Below are 20546 nucleotides of genomic sequence, written 5' to 3' on the forward strand. Positions count from 1 at the left end.
TTGTCTTTTGCTCCTTGTTCTTTCATCTGTTCTTCCAATATAATTTGAGGTGAGATCAGAGAGACTTCCCTTTCAATCGAAGCAGGACTTGACTGAGCGTGGAATCAATGACCCTTAACAAAACTGTGATTAATGAGAATTAGAGAACATTCTGCACTAGTTATGGGAACAATGGGAAAACAATCTCTACAAGTTATCTTCCAAATTGCATGCCATCCTGACTAGGAACAAATTTGCTGTTCCTTCACTACCAGTTGTTAAAACATCTTGGAATGTGCCTACAAGCAGCTCTGTGTGTATGTGTATCACTTGGACAGAAGAGATTCAAGTAGGCTGCTCTCGGTCGCCTTTTCCAGAGTGATTGTGTTTGACACATAAAATCTGCCAATGCTAGTTCCATCCAAAACCTATGGATGACTATGCCCTGTACCAATATATCTCATGTTTACGCAGTTTCATCTAAAGTTTCAGAAATGTAAGACCTTGTTGAATGAGTATGACCCTAGTGACACCAGGAGCATGATATGACATTGAGGTAATGATTGGGATCCTTAGTTCAATTGGCTACTAAAAAAGGATTGATCATGTGATTCATGGTCACTGAATTCAACATTTTCATGGTGATTTATGACACGGAAAATGTTATTAATATTTAGGGCTCTATCAAATAAAAAGCTTTTAATTTTTCATTCAATGACCATAACCAAATACATGAGAGTTGACTGAAATGGCAGCTTCACTGCTCCCTTTCATATCAGAAAAATATCCACACTCCAAAACAAAAAGGAAGTTGGAAGTGCTGGAAAACTTCAAAAAGTTCAGCAGCATCTGAGCAGAAAGAGAATTAACGTTCTGAGACCAATATGACTTTTTCAGAACATGGTCATGTTCGTCTCAATGTGTTAACTCTCTTTCACTCTCAAGATACTGAATCATCAGCTGTGTTTCACCAACAATTTCCACTTGTATTTGAGATTTCAAAGTTCCTTCGTATACGCTAGCACAGTGACATACTTGGGTGGGTGGCAAAGTGGCTCAGTGGTTAGCACGGCTGTCTCGAAGCACCTGGGAACCTGCGATCAATTCCACCCTTGGGCCACCATCTGTAATGAGCTTTCGTATTCTTCACGTGTCTGCAGGTGTTTCGTCCAGGTGTTTCTGATTCCTCCTAATTGACCATGAAAAATTGTTCATCTGCAACTTGCTTTAACTATGGGAGATAGAGGAATCGTGTCGGAGGTGGATGTGGGTGCAATGTTCTTCAGAGGATCAGCGTCAGCTGATGGGCCGAATGTTTTATTTAAACACTTTAAAATTTTATTTCATTATTATAACAAAGGCGGTGGTTACTGGGGCCAACATCTCTGTATCAGTACGTAATGAGCTAAATTTCTACTGATGTCGTTCCCTATTCTTTCCATGGCCCAGCACATTGTGTTATCCATGTCGTGGTTTTTAATTCTGAATATTCTGTGCATCGAAGAGCCAGGAGAAGTCGTTGGTAGATTGGGTCAAGGAAAACCCGAAGGCTTTCGATAACTATATCAGGAATAAAAAGATGACTAGAGTAAGATAAGGATCTATCAAGTGTGGTAGTGGGAAGTTGTGCTTTGAGTCAGAAGATTAGCTTGGCCAATTCACCTAATCTGCACATCTTTGAACTGTGGGATGAAATACACACAGACCTGGGGAAAATATGCAAACTCCACACGGAGTATCGCCTGAGGTTGCAATCGAAACAGACCCCGAGCACTGTGAAAGTGTAGCGCTAATCCCTGACCCACAGAGCCACATCAGCAATCAGCGTTCTATCTCAGTTTCGTTGCTCTGCTTTGCATTTCATTCTGTCTACGAGAAAGCGTGATGGTGACTGGGGGATTTTCGTTGTATTCCCCTCAAATCTCCACAGCCTTTTCTGTCTCCTCAGTAATGTTATTTTTATTCGTCCCTGGCTCATTAATCCATTGGTTTTAACGAACAAGGTCTTTGAACATGGCATTTCTTTTCTTGAACTGAAGTAAAAAAATGTAAATCTCACTGTTTTAAAGCGAATAAAACAGCAATAAGTTGCTTGCCAATTGAAACAAAAACCTGAAGCGCAACTCGTGTGTTGACATTACAGTGTTGCCTTCAGACAGTAGTTAGAGTCATGTCCAGAACTATCCAAGTTTCCTCTGTAAGGCCAGGGCAACTCTGCCCAGGAACAATCTTTTGGTTGGCAGTTTTTCTAGCGGAGGAGAGAACAACACAACAACAACAAATTGATGTTGTGATTTTTGGGGCTGCAAGCCATTGCAACATTGTATGTGAGCAACACGGCAAAATCATCTACCTGCGAAAAGAAAACATCCAACAGTTCCCCCCATCACCCCACCCCACACCCCCCACCTCGGCACTGACTCGTGATGTCGACGTCCAATCCAGTCCAGTCCAAATTCACCTGCACTTCCACACACATCACGTACTGCATCCGGTGCATCCGATGTGGCGTCCTCTATATTGGGTAGACAGGCTGCCTACTTGTGGGACGTTTCAGAGAACACCTCTGGGATACCCGGACCAACCAACCCAACCACGCCGTGGCTCAACACTTCAACTTCCACTCCCACTCCACCAAGGACATGCAGGACTCCTCCATCGCACAACACGACGGCTGGAGGAAGAGCGCCTCATCTTCCACCTAGGAACCCTCTAACCACAAGGAATGAACTCAGATTTCTCCAGTTTCCTCATTTCCCCTCCTCCACCTTATCTCAGTCCCAACCCTCGAACTCAGCACCACCTTCCTAACCTGCAATCTTCTTCCTGACCTCTCCGCCCCCACCCGCACTCCAGTCTATCACCCTCACCTTAACCTCCTTCCACCTATCGCATTTCCAACGCCCCTCCACCAAGTCCCTCCTCCCTACCTTTTATCATAGCCTGTTTGGCACACGCTCCTCATTCCTGAAGAAGGGCTCGTTCCCGAAACGTCGATTCTCCTGCTCCTTGGATGCTGCCGAACCTACTGTGCCTGACCACATGAAGATAACAGATTTCCTTCCACGAAGGACACAACTAGTTAGGCGTTTGTTTTTATTTGACAATTGACAAACTTTCATTAGATTGTTAATCAAAATACTCCATTGAATTCAAATTCCACCATCTGATGAGGGGGGATTCAAGTCCATGTCTGAGTCATTAGCTGGGTCCCTGGATTAATAGACTCGCGATAATAGCACTAGTCCATTGCATCCCCAGCATCTATCCTGGTAATGGTAGTGTTGCCGTTATTGTGACTGAGGTACAGAAAATTATGCAGTTACATTGTCAACTACTTCCATGGAGAACAGAACCGGTAATATTTCAGGTCACAGGGACTGTGCAGAGCTGCAATGATTTTTCAGCCAGGAATAGAAACTGAGGCGAGAAAGCCATTTGTTAACTCTGAGTGGGTGTGACATATACAGAGATTTGACTTGTTCCCATCACTGGAAAGTCAGAGGAGATTTCCTGGATGGTTTCCTTGGGTTTGTGTTATCAGCTACTGCAATGATTTAGGGAAACCTGAGGGTCTGGTTCCCCACTCTGGAAAAGGTTTTTGTACTGCATTTTGGAGAGAGTCTGGGTCTGCAGAGACTGCATAGGAAGGAGCAGGACACTGCACCATCCTTTCTGAGATTTCGACAAATATTTCTCAATGTTGTACCTTTTCCTTGTGCAAAGTGTGAAGCCAGTTAATTTCAGCAATGACGTCACAGAGCTGTGAAACCTCCATCAGCACAAACTGTAGTCTCACACCAGTGAGAGGACAGTACTCAAAATGCCCATCAACTGTTTTGATTCTGGAACTTTCCAGGCAGATGTGGGTGAAGTATTCATTTTGCCAGAGTGTGATCCTCTCATGTACTCACAAGGTGACAGAGGCCATCTCCGTCCGGTGAGGTGAATATGATGGTTCTGTCTCCACAGAGGAACGAACAGAAAAATCTTCCCGAAATGTTAGGGAATATGGTGACTGGCGAATATGTGATACTGCAAGAAGTTAGAATTATTAAAGAGGAAGTACTGGGGAATAAAATAACAAAGCTCATTGTATTGAATATTTTGTAAGTTGCTGAACTAAATGAGTTATGACTTTCGAGGGCGACAGAGTTAGGGCTGGAGAGTTGTGCTTGCTGGGTAGCTCTTTCGGGAGCAGGTACAGACACGATGGGTCAATGGCCTAAATCTGTACTGTCAATTCCTTAACTCTATGAGGGAGGGCAAAGTATGTCAAAGCTTTTTGTGCTATGGAAAGGATCCTGTAGACTTGGAAGTAGCTATTGTGACCACAAACATTTAAAACAGGAGCGAGATGAAAAACAGCATACCAACTGATGAATAAATCGATGTCAGTTGTGAGGGAAAATTTTAGAATTTTTTTAGTAATTCATAATAACTACAACTTTGGAGAATAATTATATGATTTGCGGAGTCAGACTAGATTTTAGAAAGGGAAATCGTTTTTGATAAACCACTTGGAGTTGTGAAGGATGTTGATTGTGACAACGACAAATGAGAGCCAATGGGAAGAGTGTGTTTGAATTTTCAGGAGGCTTTTGAAAGGTGGGTGAAGAACGTTAGAGTCCTTGTAAAAGGAGTGAATATACTACATGGATTGAGAATTAGATAATGGGGAGAATACAGAGAGTAAGATACTGCTCTGGACTAAAGGTCATTGCACATAGGGTATCCCATGTGTCAGTGCATGGAGAACTGTTGTTCACAAGCCAAATAACTGATTTGAATGCGAGCAACAAATACAGTTCTTTTGATTTTGTATTTATTAGAAGATGAGAGGTTGGGAAGTGCAGTTATCACTTACACAATTCACACTAGCCAGCAAGTAATCAGGACAGTAAATGGTACGTTGTCCTTCACTATAAAATGATTCAAGTGTTGGAGTAAATTCAACTTCCTGCAGTTGTAGAGTGTTGCTTGGACAGTATTTCGGCCACTGAGTACAGATTCTCTCTCCTTTAGAAGGAATGATTACATTGCGACTGAGATAGTGCATAATACTTTCACCAGACTTATTCCTGGGCTGATAGTACCGTGAGGAAAGTGTGAGGAAAATGAATGTTTAATACGTGGCGCTGGGAGCGAATAACAGGCTTTTACTATTAAACTTGAAGATTAAAGACTAACACTCATTTTGTCAAGAAAAAGACAGTGGTCATGTGAAACATTATATTTTTTCCATGATATTTGATTCGCAATAGTTCACATACCTGCCCAGAGACCACATGTTGGTTGAGAGGCAGCTCCATGCTCAAAATGATCTCTCACCGTCTCAATATGCAGTTGATGTGAGAACCTGCACTGTTCACAAATCTGTCAGCAGCCACAATACCTTATTCCTAAAACAGTTAGCCAGTCCCACCAGGTTGTAACCTCCATCGAAATGCCAGTCTGACTTCAAGGAGACCGAAGCTTTTTCCTTGAGACTTGGCACAAACTGCCACTTTCCATTCTCACCTTCAGAAAACCAAGATAAAGTAACACGTGTACCACTGGCAACTGACCCAGGAGGAACAACATAGAGCTATGTATCGTTGTAGACTGTTCTCCGCTGTTTGTCATGTTGGGGCATCAATGACATCTTCGTATTTCTGCAAATTTGACTTGACAGGCTGAATGGCCTCTTCCTGGTCTCATGGAAGAGGCTCAAAGGCCTGACTTGGCAACTCCTGGTTGATTTCAGTCCTTTCCTCCTCATGTAATAGGCAGGAGGGACTGAATGGGCTATCCCTGTTCATAATCAATAGCTTCAATGGGTTGAATATATTCAGTTGAAACCATCTTGAGGTGCTGAATGAGCTCCTCTTATTTAATTGTGGAACACTGGAAAGAGAAAGTTCTAGTAAGACTGTTACATGCATGTTACCTTCACTTTAACAACACAGTTTGGATGCTATTCAAATCTTGCTTCAGCAGTTGACACGTGACAAATTATTCTTAATGTTGTGTGATCTTCAGAGAACATCTCCACGTCTGACCGTAAGATGCGGGAAAGAAGTTGAAACAGCTGAAGAAAGCTACCTTGAGGATGCAGGCAGAGATATCCTGTAACCAATCACAAATATCTTCCCTTGTCCTCTGAATGCCTCTAACCAGTGGGGAGTTTACAGTTCATTCCCATATATCTCTCCCATATATCTTGTAAGGCCCATGAGATTTCTCCAACTTCAAACATTCTAGTATATCCAATACCTCCACTACTGTGATATAACTGTCCCCAAGATATAACCACTCATTTCCTCAAATTCCCATGTATTCATGTCTTTCCACACTGTAAACATAGAGGAGAAATATTTGTTGAGGACATCGTCTATCTCTAATGGTACGACACATACATGTCCACTTTGGTCTTTAAGAGGTCCTATTCTCTCCCTAGTTAATGTTTTCCCTTTAATATACTTTAAGCGGCATTTTGGATTCACCCTGATCTTCTCAGTCAAGGTTATCTCGTTCCCCCTATTCGCCATCCTGATTTCCTTCTTCAGTAAACTCCAATATCCCCTGTACACCTCCAGGGATTTCCTTGATTCCAGCTGCCTCTACCTGAGCCACGTCTCCACATTTTGTTTGGTCAAAGCCTAAACATTTATTGTCATTCAGGGTTCCTCATTCCTGTCAACTTTGCTTTCACCCTCACAGGAACATATAGAACTTAAACTCCCACTTGCTGGAGGTCCCTTTGCTTGCAAGAAGACTATTCTAATCAACCCCTGCAAAATCCTGTCTAAGTCCATCAAAATTAACATTGTCCCAATTTAGAACTTGAAGCCGTGGACCAATATCTTTTTCCCTCTCCATAACTATTTTAAACTCAATAGAACTATGGTCACTGGTCCCAAAGTGCACATCTACTGTCACCTATGTCTTAAGAGTAGGTCAAATTTTGCCCCTTCCCGATTAGAACCCTCAATATACTGCTTGAGGAAAGTTTCCTGACGCACTTACTTGATTCCATCCCATCAAATCCCTTAATGCTCTGGCAGTTCTAGTCTGTGTTATAAAAATTAAAACCCCTATTATGACAACCCGAATGTTCTGGCAAGTGTCCCTAATCTCTGTATATATTTTTGTCCCTGTAATTCCTGTTAACTATTTGGGGGTCTATATTACAACTCCATTAATGTCACCATCCCCTTCATTTGTCTTAGTTCCACCCACAAAGCCTCATTGGATGATTCGTAAGTTCGTTTATCTCTGCTGTGATACTTCCCTTAATCAGAAATACAACTCCCCTCCACTCATTCCACCATCTCTGTCCTTCCTAATGCACCTTACCCTGGTACATTAAGCTGTCAGTCTTATCCATCCATCAGCCATGCTTCTGTAATAGATACTCTGTCCAGCACCGATTACCTATCAACACCTTGAACTCATCAGCACTACCTGTCAAATTAATGCAAATTAATCAACAGACATTCCTTGCTCCCAGCCTGACCTGTCTCTTCAATGTACTATTTCTGAATACTGTATCTCCTTCCAGCCTCATATTTGCCTCCCTGCTCTTGTGGATACCATCTCCTGCCAATCTCGTTTAAACACTCCCTTGTCGGACTAGCTAAACTGGCTTCGAATATATTGGTCCCCTCTCCAGTGCACGTGTCACCAGTCCCTCTTGAACAAGTCAACTCTGTCACAGAAAAGTTCCCAATAATTTAAAATTATGAATTCATTCCCCTGCACCAATTCTTTAATCACATATTTATCTGCCATATCCTGCTATTCTTACCTTCACTAACTCATGACACTGGAAGCAATCAGGAGATTACCACTGTCGAGGTCCTGGTTTTTAACTTTTCTCCAGTATGCCGGTAATCATTCTTTCGAACTAAATTCTTTTGTCTACCTGGGTCATTTGTGCCAACGTGCACAATGACTTCTGGCTGCTCCTCCTCCCCCTTGAGAACATTCAGCAGCCACTCAGAGACATCATGGACCCTGACACCTGAGAGGCAACGTATCATCCTGGATTCCCGTCTGAGGCCACAGAATCTCTGATCTGTCCCCCTAATAATCGACTCTTCTATCCCTGAGACCCTGTTTCCCTTTATCCTTTCCTGCTGCTCCCCAGAGCCAGTCGTAATGCAACCAACCTGGCTACTGCTGCTTTCCCCTGAACAGTCATTTCCTGACAGCCATCCCCCATCTGCCAATACACACAAAATCAGAATCCAAAATGGTATCGAGAGTATATTTGTTTTCGAGAGGAATGGCCACAGGGGATTCCTGCACTCCTTGCCTACTCCCTTCGCCATTCCTGGTGTTCGCCCAGCTACTGTGTGGGCGACACGGTGGCACAGTGGTTAGCACTGCTGCCTCACAGCGCCTGAGACCCGGGTTCAATTCTCGCCTCAGGCGACTGTGTGGAGTTTGCACGTTCTCCCCGTGTCTGCGTGGGTTTCCTCCGGGTGCTCCGGTTTCCTCCCACATTCCAAAGATGTGCAGGTCAGGTGAATTGGTTATGAATAAGAAGAAAAAAGACTAAATTGCCCGTAGCGTTAGGTAAGGGGTAAATGTAGGGGTATGGGTGGGTTGCGCTTCGGCGGGTCGGTGTGGACTTGTTGGGCCAAAGGGCCTGTTTCCTGTAATCTAATCTAATCTAATCTACTCTCTGCCTGGACCACGACTGGAAGTAAGGAACGCCTATTGGATTAAATTACGTTTATTTAAATGCAGCAAGGCTGACAGGTAAGGCTGATGAACTCAGGGCGTGGATCTTTACATGGGACTGGGATATTTTAGTCTTTACAGAAACATGGGTTTCTATAATATATAGCTGTCATTGTTTTGATCATACCCTCAACCCACAAAGCGTCATCTGAAAACCCTTCCAAGATATGATCCGTCCTTACTGCACTCATTGACTCCATAACTAATAATGCAACACCACCTTATCTTTTAGCCCTCTCCTCTGCTGCCTATAGTTCTTGTACCACAGAATATTGAGTTTTCAGCCCTGACCTCCCTCATACACATCCATGTGATGGCAAAAATGTCCACTTCCCCATGTCACCTCGTTCCCTTATCACATCTGTCGGTCTGATAATATTCCCACATTAAGGAAAGGGAAATCCAGTCTGGAATATAGCACCTGAAATACTCTGTACCTCAGAGTTATATAGTCATTTACTGTTTGTGATCAAGCTGCCTTTCCATGAACTAAAACTGTAACTCTGGGACTGAATGAATAATTATTGAATTGGTATTTCTTATTTAATTAATGTGTTAATCAAATGCAACTTTACAGAACTGAACAGTCAGCTCCACATACAATAAATTCCTGATGACTAATTCCCTGCTCAGCGTGCAGGAGGGGTCAGCCCTCAGTAATGGAGAAGGTGGGGACTGCAGATGCTGGAGATCAGAGTCTAAAAGTGCGGCGCTGATAAAGCACAACGGGTAAGGCAGCATCCATGGAGTGGGAGAGTGAAAGCTTTGGGCATAAGCCCTTCATCATTAAGGCATTAATGTATTCACATGTTTTTCCATTCCATGATTCACAGGATATTTTGAACTGTACTTTCTCAGGAAGGCAGCACTACATATAGCCCTGAAATGGAAAACAGTCAATCAGTTGGTTGGAAAGGGAGTAGACAATTTGAGGTGAAGTACAGACTGATTGAAGTACAAACATTAAGATAGATAAGTCTCCTGGACCAGACGGGAAGCACCCGAGGTTGCCAGGGGAAGTGAGGGGAGAGATTGCTGCGCCTTTGGCGGTGATCATTCCGTCCTCACTGTCCACTGAACTATTGCCCGATGAGTGGAGGGTGGCCAAAGTTATTCCCTTGTTCAGGACAGGCAGCATAGATTATCCTGCGAATACAGACCAGTCAGTCTTACGTCTGTATTGGGAAAAACATTGGAGAAGACTCTAAGAGACAGAATTTATGATTACTTGGAAAATCATAGTTTGATTAGAGATAGCATGGCTTTTTGAGGGGCAAGTCATGCCTCACGCAACTTATTGAATTCTTTCAGGATGGGATCGAGAACATTTATAAAAGGAGAGCAGTGGATATGATTTACTTGGATTTTGGCAAGGTGGTCGACAAGTTAGCCTAAGATCGGCTCATTCAGAAGGCAAGGATGTGTGGGATACAGGGAAACAGAGAAATCTGTGTGTGTGGATGCAGAATTGTCTGGCCTGTAAAAGGCAGGGGGTAGTAGTACATGGAAAATATTCAGCCTGGAGCTTGGTGACCAGTGGTGCCCTGCAGGAATCGGTTCTGGGACTGCTGTTCTTAGTGATTTTTATGATTGACTTGGATGATAAAGTGAAAGGGTGCTTTAGTAAGTTTAACGATTTAATAGATTTTTGCAGTTAAGGATAGAGGGGAGGGCTGTTGTAGGTAGTAATGGGAAATTGACAGAGTGCAGAACTGGGCTTATAAATGGCAGATGGAGTACAACCTGGATAAGTGTGAAGTGGTTCATTTGGGAGGGTCGAATTTGAATGCAGAATACAAGTTTAAAGGCAGAATTCTTGGCAGTTTGGAGGACCATAGGGATCGTGTAGTCAATATCATAGGATGCTCAAAGTTGCCACCCAAGTTGATAAGATTATTAAGACGGATGGTATTTTCATTAGCAGGATATTGAGTTTAAGAGCTACGAGCTTATGCTGCAGCGCCAAAAAGCTGTCGTGAGACTACATTTATAATTTTGTGTTCAGTTCTAGTCGCCTCACTACTGCAAATATGTTGAGTCTTTGGAGAGGGTGCTGAGGAGATTTAAGAGGATGCTGCCTGGAGTGGAGGGCATGTCTTCCAAAGAAAAGTTGAGGGAGCTTGGGTTTTCTCCTTGGAGCAATGAAGAATGGGAGGTGACTTGACAGAGGTGTACAAGATGATGCAAGGCATTGATAAAGTGGATAGCCACAGACTTCCTCGCAGAGCGGAAATTAGATTACAGTTTAGATTAGATTACTTACAGTGTCGAAACAGCCCCTTCGGCCCCACAAGTCCACACCGACCCGTCGAAGCGCAACCCACCCAGACCCATTCCCCTACAACTAACACCAGACAATATAGTGTGGTCAATTTACCTAACCAGCGCATATTTGCATTGTGGGAGAAAACCGGAGCAAACCCACGCAGACACAGGGAGAATGTGCAAACTCCACACACAGAGTCGCTTGAGGCGGGAATTGAACCCTGGTTTCTGGCGCTGTGAGGCAACAGTGCAAACCACGGTGCCACTGTGCCGCCCGGGAAATGGCTATCTCGAGCGGGCATTATTTTAATGTGATAGGAAGAAGGTTTAGTGAGGATGTCAGAGGTAGGCTCTTTTCACAGAGAGTGGTGGCTGAGTGGAATACATTGCCAGCAGCAGTAGTAGAATCAGTTGCATTAGGGATATTTAAGTGACTATTGAATAGCCGCATGAATGATAATGCAATGGAGAGGATGTCGGTTAGTCTGACCTTTGAGATAAAAGGTAGGCAGGACGCCAAGGGTCGAAGGGCCTGCATTGTGCTGTACTGTTCTGTGTTTTATGTTTCGCCTAGCTTGTGGATTCTTATTAATTGTTGAATATGTGAGGGAGTGATACGTGTGTGAGATCAGGAAGTTGGGGAGGGGCGTTAGCCCAAAACTTCCAGTTATGTTGTTCATAGTTACATTCACCTGAATGCCAGTACAATATGTGTGGCGTCCTACACCACGTAGGCTCCGCCAAGTTTAGTTATTAACGTGATTCTTGACTTGCCATTTGCTGCTGTTTTCTTCAATTTCAATCAGTTGGGTGACCCATGTATTAATTAAACATTTGCTATGGTTCGTGAACTGGGCAAAAATAAGACGTCAACTATGATTATTTAACTGAATTATAGTCTCTGAAAACAATTAAATTGATTCTATATTTATGGACCGATAATATAAACTCCAGTCAAGATTTTCTAACAGAGCAATAAAGAATGTACATTTTATTTTATATCGAACAAGCAACATGCATCTAACTCTTTTGGCGATCAGAATTACATACACAATGTCAGGATTCAAAACAATGCATTGTCACTCCAACATTTTGAAAGCGGTTGGCTTCTGAATGATTACATGTTCAGGGTGAGCAAACGATTGAACAATCAAATAGAATTAGCGTTCTTATACATTTATACATCATCAATCAGTTTAATTTCTCACTGAAATGTCCAAGCTTCAGCTATTTGCCAGCGATTTAGAAATGGATATAATTCAAAAAGCACTGTGAATATTAAGCTAAATAAATGATTTGTGTTATCAAATTTTAGCGAACAACAATTTTAAAATTATAATTTTGAGAAGGAATGATATTTAATATGAAATGTCGACAATGAACAAAAACGATGAGCATATTATCGTGTGAGTGATAAGTCAGACCTTTTCAAAGAGATTTTTTGCCAAAACATTGACAGATTTGTTTTAGTAATTGGAATACAATTTTTGAAATATTCATGTTCTAAGTAATAGTTAGACTTCATAATGAAGCTGACCTTGTAGTACTTGCATTTGAAATGCTTATGCTGCACCAAATAATCAGGTATTTGCGAGCATTTACAATGGGAAATAATCGGATACTGACTTTTATTCGCATCAGACACATGATAGAATACAAAACTTTAAAATTCGGGAGCAGCCATTGGCCACTGTGTGCGCACCAGCTCAATAATGTCTCCCAAGCGTCTCCCATTTGCCAGCCCTATCTGCAGCCTGTTAAATTCATATTTCCAAATACATAACCAGTTCTCTTTTTAATCTTCATCCACAACTCTCCCAGGCAGTCCATTCCAAATCCTAACAACTCTCAATAAAGACGTTTTTCCTTATCTCACTCTTCGATCTTTTGCTGAAAATCTTGAAATTAGAAATGAATGGTGCTGTAATGACAACTAACGGAAACGGAGTAATCATGTTTTACTCTGCAACATTTTTTTCATAATTTTAAGCATCGCAATAAGTTCACGTATTTGTCTGTTCTGCTCCAGGAAGTATAAGACTTGCAAGAACTGTAACAAACACTACATTGGACAAACAGGCAGAAAAATAAACCACCTGGATACATGAACAACAACTAGCCAGAAAAAAGACATAACCCACTATTACTAGTATCCCTGCATATGGATGAGGTAGTATACCATTTTTACTGGGTCTGCACATCCATCTTGGACAAGCCAAACAAAGACACGCATGAGAATTCCTAGAATATGGCATTCCAATGGGAACTCCATCAAGAAACACATCGATTTTGATTCCAACTAACACTCTCTGAGATAAAAAAAACCGGACAGGAAATCAGCAATACTGGAAGTTACATCACTGACACAAGGAAACCTAAACACTGAAATAGAAATTCGAAACAAAACACTTGCACTTCACCGGGGGCTCACTGATAATGTTCCCTAGTATAGTGATGAACCGTCTGATAATGAACTCTCCAACTCAGCGAGCAAACTGACATCCAGAAGAAACGCAATTTCTCTCATCCTTTCTTTAACTAAGTTATTCATTCCAGTTATCATTCCGATTATTTATAAGTTTATTGGTATTCTTCTGCAAAGCAATGTGGCATCTGTCTGTCTGTCTGTCTGTGTGAATGTGTGTGTGAGAGAGACCAAACAATCCTCTTTAATCTCTGAATTACTCCCCGTGCCATGTGAAAAAGAGGCAAGGATTAGGAAGGCAGTATAGCTTAACATGTTGTTAAAAAGCTAGTTCAGGATTGATGGTTTCAGATTTGTGGATCATCTGGAATTCTTTCAGGACAGGAAAGACAGGTTGCATCTTAACTGGAGGAGCAGCAAAGTCCTTGTGGGGAAGTTTGCTAGTGCAAGTCGAATGGATTTTAACTAATTAAGCAGGAGTGTGGGAACCAAAACAGCAGCTCAGTAACTGAGTAGAAGGTCGAGGTGAACAGGACATCAGGCACAGCCAGTCTAATGACCACGCTGAGGGAAGGAATCATATCAGTTCACATTGTGAGATGTAAGTTGGAATAAATAATAGAGAAGAGGTGCAGACTTATCAGGGATTCACAAATAAGGATGGAGAGTGTGGGGGCTGTGAGAGATTGAGATGTGTGAGATCAGGAAGACTGTGCACAAGAAAATATTAAAGGGGAAAGAAGTCGGGGTGTAGTGGGGTGGGGAATTCTGTGATAAATAATTGGCTCCAAAAAACAGGAAAGCTTGCTTTCTGTCAAAGTGAATACCTGGGAAGGAATTTATTATGCTTCAGAGAACTAGAACCCTCATAGCTAAAAGTCTGCATTATATTTAACGAGAAGCTATGTCCATGATATTGCTGTCGCTATAATAATAGTTGGAAAAGTGGTCGTGCTGTTGTTGGACAATGCTTGCAACGAGCATGTGAATTATCCTGAATGTTCCCAGAGATGCCCTCGGTTGAGTAAGTGCATTGTGAGAACTTGCATGAGATGATGTCGGTTTGTAATCTCACCACTTACTGAGTCCAGTCAAAGGAACAAACCAGCAACTGCCATTCCTTATTGCCTCAGAATATATTAGAGTCTTCATGGCTGCCACAACATAGAATCATGCAACAAAGAAAAGGCCTATCACGTCTGCACCAGCAAGTGCACATCCAAAGGCTTCTTAAATGTTTGTGAGGTTACCTCCTTCAACGACCCTCCTGGACAATGAATTCCAGATTCATACCACCCTCTCAGTGCGAAACACATTCCACAAATCCTCTCTCAATTCCCTGCCTTTCACTTCAAAAATGCGTCCCTTTGTTATTGCCCCTTTGACTAAGGGAAACAGCTTCTGTCTGTTCAGCCTCTCCATATCCCTTTTGCACTTGTACACCTGTACCATATTCCCTCCTCAACCTTCCCTGCTGCAAAGGAAAAACGAGTAAATTTAGCCCTCCCCATTCATAGTTTGAGTACTCACTTGTCTTATTACTTCTGACATGCATCATCCCACATTTATCAGTGTTAAATTTCATCGGCCATTTATCTGGTTATCTGAATAATCTGTTTCTATCCTCCTGTAGCTTAACCCTTTCCTCCTGACTGTGAGCCACCCAGCTCAGCTTTGTGTCATCCACAACATTGTTTATCATTCCACTGCCACCGGCCACCCACATCTTCCACATCCTCACCATCATCATTTATGAATATCACAAATCAACCGTGATTTCCTTCCTGTTGTCCAGATCTTATTTAGAGGAAGATTTGAGAATTCCAGTCTCTGGCTTTTCTTATTTTGGTCAATGTGCAGAGTGATGTGGCTAACATCTTCTATGAGGAAGCCACAAATAACATTTTCAACACAGAGTTGGATTCACCATTTACACTTTGCCCCTCTGCATGTTTGAGTCATAAAGCATGTAAATAATTTAGGATGAACTAGTTTTTGGCACCTTGCACTGGAACATTAGTATTTTGGAGGCACTGTTCTTTGTTACATTCACTGCAATATCCAGAAAAGAAGAAACTTTTCATCTGCAGGATGGACTCAGACTAATTCATTGTTTCTTTAAATCAGCCAGTGTGAGGAGATAAATATGCAATTAAATTCTATGTTATGGACAAACTGCACAAGATCAAATCATATTGTCATGTCTACCTTGAATTTGAAGCAAATACATACTGTAAAAAATTCAAAAACACCACACTAGATGAGAAAAAAAATCATGTCGTCTGCACTTGATGGAGATACAGAAATATAGTGTACATGTGCAATCTGAACAAGAATCAAGTGATAGAAAAGTAAGTACATGAATTCTTTTCTTAATTTTGAATAGAAACCAGATCTTGATTTTCCTGAACAGTGATGTTTTTGCACACAATCCCGCTTCCTCAAAAACAAGCTTTTCCCTGTCACTAAAACTTCATCCGCCATTCTTCGTCCTCCGTCCTACTCTTTTCTTACACTCCTACTTTCCTTGCACTACCCCTTCTGCTGCTACATACTCTTCCACTGATGATCTCCCTTATACCTTTCTTCTGCCACTCCCACCGTAAGTTACACCAATTCCCCGGTTACTCCCACTTCATCTGACCATCGCGTTCACTTTTTGCTTTCCAACTGGGATGATGGGAGCTGCTGGCTTCTGTGCTGCTATTAATCATTAGTAAATGATGAGATTGGGATGATCAATGTCCAATCGGAACAGACAAGAGTGTGTTTCTGTCACTGCCTGATGCACCGTGAACAGGATGGTTTTGTTCCCCATGGTACAGAGTGGAGTGTTTTTCTGTCTCTGTGTCACAGTACTTAACCAAACAGCCTCATCACAAATAGGATCAATCTCTCCTCAGAATCAGAAGTCCATGTATCAGCTTTCCTTTAAATTTTGTGAGGACAGTGAACACACTGTTCAAACAAGCCATGTTCTATCCTTTTGCTTTTTATTATTTTAAGGATTTTCCAATGTCATTTGAGGTGAGATCAGAGTCACTTCCCTTGAATCAAAGTAGTGTTTGACTCATGTGGCATCAGGGACCCTGAGTAAACTGTGGTCAATGGGAATCGGAGGAAATTCTGTGCTGGCAATTTCCTCACTGAGCAATGACACCTTCCCCAGAGCTTTTGGAAATGACAAATACGCTATGTCCTTCTAGTACCTTCCAAAAACATGATGACTTTGTCCTGTTAATAATATCAACATATATTATGTTTTTACAGTTTGGTCTAAAATCTCAGAAAAGTAAGACCTTGCTGGTTGAGTGTCACCCCAATGAAATCAGGGCATTACAATAATATTACGATTCAGATTATTTTCAACCAGTTACTTGTTGAGGACTGATCCTGTGATGTCAGTGCCAGTGATATCAACATTTTATCTGTCCAAAAGCATCACATCCCATTGGCTCAAGGCTGCACCACTCCCCAATTCTATTTCTTTCTCCGGTCATTCGCCATGCTCATCAGATATATGAGGCCCACAAGATGCAATAATACAGAGATGCCTATGACCCCTTGAACCCTGCCTCCCGACCCGTGCCCTGCACTCTGACTGAATCCCCTCCCCCAAATGCACCTGCTGTCTGCTGTCGTATCTGCACCATCCCTCCAAACCTTCCACACTCTGATGTTGAATGTTCTGTACTTAGAAAAGGTTTCAACTTTATCCCGCTCTGTCCCCACTTTAATGAATTTCGGGCACGGCATGATGCTGAACTCTTCTTCCTCCGTCTTCTCCTTGGTGCCCATTTCTTTGGGCAAATATTCCACTCTCTGTCCCACAGACACTTTGCCAAGTTCCAATACTCTCCGCCCACCTGAACCTTTCGGTCTGGTGTTTGCTTGAACTCAATCTGTTCATTGGGAATGCTCGATGTGACATTGGTTGTTTTAGTTTCTCTGCATCCCCTCACCCAATCCACAAATTACACTCTGAACAGGCTGTACACCGTGTGCTTTGATCCAACCCTGACTTTGTTATTCAGCCTGTGCTGGTAAGGGTGGTGTTGCTGTAGTCTGGTGGACTAACCTCTACATTGCAGAGACTGAGCACCAGCTCTCAGATACCTCCTCATGTCACCAGCTGGTCCATGACCATTGTCGTTACAATGGCACATCAGGCCATTGTATCAACTATGATAAACTGACCACATTTGATCTGGTCACTCCCACTCTACTTGCCCCCACATAACAGTCCCCAAGCTGATGGTCCGCTGATAGCAGAGCTCACTTGAATCTCCTCCTGAAAATCCACAAACAGAACTGCCCGGGCAGACCCATTGCTTCAGCCTGCTCCTGCCACACAGAGGGGGGTGCATGGATACGCCCCAGTCAAACCCGTTTCTTCATGGGGTACGTTGACCATTCCCTGTTCCAGTTCCTTTCAGCCCCATCCACAACTCTTTCTCCAATACATAAATAATATAATGGAATCTGCTTCCCTCTCTTTCCTGAAATGGAAATAAACATCGATTTCACTTCCAATTTGCTTCCCTCCCTCACTTTCACCTAGTCTTTCTCTGACTCATCCCTTCCTTTCCTCGGTATCTCTGTTTCCATTTCTGGGGATCGACAGGCCACTAACATCTAGTATAACTCACCGACGCTCACAGCTACCTGGAGTATATATCCTCACACCCTGTTTGCTGCAAAGACTCCATTCCATTCCACCAGTTATTCTGTCTCCATCGCATTGCTTCTGATGATGTCAATTTCAGAAATGTGGTCTCCAATATGTCCACCTTCTTCCTCAACTGAGGATTTCCCTAGCAATGTTCTTGACAGGGCCCTCAACCAGGTCTGACCCACCTCCTCCACTTCTATCCTCACCCCCCTCTTGCCTCCTGCAACAGCGAGAGAATTCCTCTTTGTCCTGGCTTTCCATTCCACCAGCGTTCACATGAAGAGGATCATCAGCCGCTATTTCGCCCACCTCCAGAAAGATGTCATCACCAGATATATATTTCCCTCCTCTCTCTTGTCCGCCTTCTGGAGGGACCAGGACACCTTTTTCACTCTTTATTCACTCCCACTATTCCGCCCTCACCCCACACCACAGATGCACTTCTCTTGCCCCTGCCGAAGGTGTAACACTTTCGCACTTCTGTCCTCCTTTCTCACTGTCCAAGGGCTCAACCACACCGCACCAATGAAGCAGCACCTTAGCGATGTTTCCCACAATGTAGTCTAATAGATTCGCTGCTCACAATGTGGTCTCCTCTACACTGGGGAAACTAATGGTAGACTGGGTGACCGCTTCACTGAACGTCCAAAGTGTACCTATACAAATGACTCTGAGCTTCCAGTTGCCTGTCAGTTTAATACCGCATCCTGTTCCCTGGCCAATATCTCTGAGTCAGGCTTGCTGTCGTGTTCCAGGAAAAGTCATTGCAAAGTGGAAGAACAACGCCACATTTACCATTTGCGGACCCTACAGCCCTTCAGACTCAAAATCAAGTTCAATAGCTTTCGGCCCTGAACTCCCCAATGTCCTCTTCTCCGATCAATAATACACCAGGCCTAGTTCTCACATCGCCTTCCATTACTCACCCTCTATCTCCATTAACAGCTGTCCAGCCTCTTCTGCACATCAACCAACATTTTCCGAGCTACCATCAGTTCTGAGGAAGGGTCACTGGACCCGAAACGTTAACTGTGATTTCTCTGCACATATGCTCCCAGACCTACTGAGCTTTAGAAGCAACATCTGTTTTTGTTTCAACATTTTTATGGCAAGTTCTCACAATCCAATGCGTCATCAATATTTAGAGCCTTGTCAAACATAGAAACTTTGTAATTTTTCATTTAATCTCCATAAAAAATTACTGGAGATCCAAGTGAGACAGGGGCTTTGCTCGAAAGAGTTGGAGCAAAACTCCACAAATCTGGCACAATCTGAGCAGAGATGCACAGAATTAACCTTTGACTTTTCAGAAGTGTCACATCATAATCAATATGTTAACTGTGTTTCTCTCTGCAGATACTTCCTCATCTTTTTATTTTGCTTCTCCACCATTTTCAGTTTGTACCGCATGTTTGCATATCATTATATCTCATGTTTCTTGACAGGTCCATATGTTGACCTTGGTTGTATTTGGACACTGTGGTCTTATTACAGTTGGTGTGTCTGTAACACGTGTATTAAGGCCGAAATCTGTTTCTTCCATAAGATTAAAAGAGAAAAAAAACATGTTTCTGAATATCCTTTAAATCTCAGAAAAACACTTTGTTTTAAAACACTTTTTAGAGGCAACTGAACTTCATGACATAATAAGAATTGATTTTTGATGATGGAACAGTCTGTGTCCTTCAATGAACAAGCTTATCACCCCCGTCCAGAAGCTTTCAATGCATATCACAGAATTATTGCAGCAAAGGTTGAGGAAACTCAACCCATTGTCTCGTCCAGCTTAGAATGACCTGTTTCTCTGACTGTTATTCTCTATACTGGCAACTGAAAGCATTCTATTCGCGTTACATGGTAACTGCTCTGCCCAGGACCATAAGAAACTACAGACGATTGTGTGCACAGCACAGGTCATCACGGAAGGCAACCTTCCATCCATTTTTACTTCTCATTGTCGCCGAAAGGCTGGTAGCAAGAAAAAAATCTCTCCCAAACCGGTAATGATCTCCTACAACCTCTTCAAACAGCAAGAAGATAGAAAGGCTTGAAAACATCGACCAGCATACTCAGGAACACTTTCTTCCCTACCGTAATTAGACTGACGAATTGACATCTCTAACTTCAAATAATACTTGTCTTGCTAATAGCGATCTTGCTTTGCACATCTCCTGTGCAGCTGTAACCTAATATGCCTCACTCTCTTGAAGTACCCCAGGAGCTGTGTTTTTTGTCTACTATCATGTTCCTGCACGACTCACAAAACAAAGCTTTCCATTGTACATTTGACTAAAAATAAATCAAATCAAATCAAATAAAACACGTGGAATACAATGGCTCACGGTCTTCTCAAGAACAGCTGGAAAAGTGAAGAATGCTGGCCCAGCCAATGATACCCATATCCCATTTAGGAATATAAGAAGATGACCACACTCAGGGAATAGAGACAGGGAGATAAAATCGCTTTAAACATTG

This window comes from Chiloscyllium plagiosum, unplaced genomic scaffold, assembly GCF_037043375.1.
Source record: "Chiloscyllium plagiosum isolate Xiang-an unplaced genomic scaffold, Cpla_swu_hap1 HiC_scaffold_42, whole genome shotgun sequence".
Classification (NCBI taxonomy): Eukaryota; Metazoa; Chordata; class Chondrichthyes; order Orectolobiformes; family Hemiscylliidae; genus Chiloscyllium; species Chiloscyllium plagiosum.